The following is a 2,887-nucleotide window of genomic DNA, read 5'->3' on the forward strand; positions in this document are numbered from 1 at the left end:
AGGGGTCTCACCAGGCTCTATCACACCAGCAAATCAGGTCTTTTTTTTTTTTTTTTGATTTTGAGTTTTGTTCCACATTGCTCTTCCACTCTATCTAGGATCTTCTGCACCTATCCCCCTCCAAGTGGTTGACAGTGGTAGCCGGGCACTGTCTATTCTGGTCCCAAGGTCATATAGGCTGAGGACTGCATTGTCTACCAGTCCATTCCACCACTTGTCTGTCAGTTTGTCATACTGTGGTGGCTTGCATGTTGCTGTAAGGCTGGAGGCTATGCCACTGGTATTTCAAATACCAGCAGGTTCACCTATGGTAGACAGATTTCAATGGAGCTTCCAGACTAAGACAGACTCAGAAAAAGGAAGGGGCCATCCACTGCTGAAAGAATTGTCCAGTGAAAACCTTATGAATAGCAGTGAAACACTGTCTGATATAATACTGGACAACTTTATGAATAGCCCTGAAACATTGTCCGATATAGTGCCAGAAGATAAGCCCCTCAGGTCAGAAAGGACTCAAAATATGACTGGGGAAGGGCTGCTTCTTCAGAGTAGCCTTGACTTTAACGATGTAGGTAGAACAAAGCTTTTGGTGCCTCCATTTGCTGATGTGGCATGACTCAAAATGAGAAGAAACAGCTGCAAACATCCATTAATAATCCAAACATGGACTGTAGGAAGCATGAATCTAGAAAAGTTGGAAGTTGTCAAAAATGAAATGGAATGCATAAAGATCGATGTCATAGGCATTAGTGAGCAGAAATGGACTTGTTTTGGCCATTTTGAATCAGACAACCATATGATCTGCTATGCCAGGAATGACAAATTGAAGAGGAATGGCATGACATTCATTGTCACAAAGAATGTTTCAAAATCTGTCCTGAAGTACAATGCTGTCAGTGATAGAATAATATCCATATACCTACAAGGAAGCCCAATTAATAGTACTATTATTCAGATTTGGGAGCTCTGGTAGCATAGTGCCTAAGGCACTTGACTGCTAACCAGAAGGCTGGTGGTTCAAACCCCCTAGCCACTCCTCGGAAAGAAGGTTGGGCAATCTACTTCCATAGGAATACCACCTTGGTAACCCAAGGGAGGGGTTGCTATGAGTTGTGATCGACTCGATGGCAGTATTATTCAGATTTACGCACCAACCACAAAAGCCAAGGAAAGGAAATTGAAGGTTTCTACCAACTTCTGCAGTCTGAAATTGACTAAATGTGCAACGAAGGCATGTTGATTATCATTGGTAATTGGAATGCAAAAGGTGGGAACAAAGAGGAATCACTGGTAGTTGGAAAATATGGCCTTGGTGATAGAAATAACTCTGAAGATTGCATGATAGAATTTTGCAAGACCAATGACTTATTCCTTGCAAATGCCTTTTTTCAACAACATAAATGACAGGTACACATATGAACGTCATTAGATGGAGTACACAGGAATCAGTTTGACTACATGTGTGGAAAGAGGTGATGGAGAATCTCAGTATCTTCTGCCAAAACAAGACCAGGAGCTGACTGTGGAACAGACCATCAACTGCTCATAAGCAAATTCAGGTTGAAGCTGAAGACAACCAAAACAAGTCCATGAGAGCCAAAATATGACCTTCATTATATTTCTCATGAATTTAGAAACCATCTAAATAATAGATTTCATACAATGAACAGCAATGACTGAAAACCAGAGGAATTGTGGGATGACATCAAGAACATCATCCATGAAGAAAACAAAAGGTCATTAAGACAGGAAAGGAAAAAAGCCAAAATGGATGTCAGGAGATATTCTGAAACTTGCCCTTGAATGGAGAGTAGCTAAAGCAAATGGAAGAAATGACAAGATAAAAAAGCTGAACAGAAGATTTCAAAGAGCAGTTGGAAAAGACAAAGTCAATTATTATAATGAAATGTGCAAAGATCTGGAGTTAGAAAACCAAAAGGGAAGAACATGCTTGGCATTTCTCAAGCTGAAAGAACTGAAGAAAAAAAATTAAGTCTTGAGTTGCAATATTGAAAACTTCTGTGGGCAAATTATTGCATGAGGCAGGAAACATCAAAAGAAGATGGAAGGAATTCACAGAATCACTATACCAAAAAGAATTGGTCAATGTTCATCCATTTCAGGAGGTGGCATATGATGAAAAACAATGGCATTGAAGGAAGAAATCAAAGCTGCACTGAAGGAATTGAAGAACAAGCCTCCAGGAATTGATGGAATACCCACTGGGATGTTTCAACATATGGATGCCGCACTGGAGGAATTTATTCCTTTATGCCAAGAAATTTGTAAGATAGCTTTCTGGCCAACTGACTGGAAGAGATCCATATTTGTACCCATTCAAAAGAAAGGTGATACCACAGAATGTGAAAATTATCAAACAATATCATTAATATCACATGCAAGTATCTTCAGCAAATTATGCTGCTGAAGACAATGCAAAAATGGTCGCAGCAGCATATTGACAAAGAACTTCCAGAAATGCAAGCTGGATTCAGAAGAGGATGTGGAATGAGGGATATCATTGCTGATGTCAGATGGATCTTGGCTGGAAGCAAAGAATACCAGAAAGATGTTTACTTGTGTATTATTGACTATGCAAAAACATTCGATTGCATGGATCATAGCAAATTATGGACAACATTGAGAAGAATGGAAATTCCAGAACATTTAATTGTGCTCATGAGGAACCTGTACATAGACCAGGAAGTTGTTGTTCAAACAGAGCAAAGGGATACTGCATGGTTTAAAATCAAGAAGGGAGTGTGTCAGGGCTGTATCCTTTCACCATACTTATTCAACTTGTATGCTGAGCAAATAACCTGAGAAGCTGAACTATATGAAGAAGAACATGGCATCAGGATTGGGGGAAGACTCATTAAAGACCTGC

Source organism: Orycteropus afer, unplaced genomic scaffold (genome assembly GCF_000298275.1).
Source record: "Orycteropus afer afer isolate SDZICR_OR568_19922 unplaced genomic scaffold, OryAfe1.0 scaffold00308, whole genome shotgun sequence".
Lineage (NCBI taxonomy): Eukaryota > Metazoa > Chordata > Mammalia > Tubulidentata > Orycteropodidae > Orycteropus > Orycteropus afer.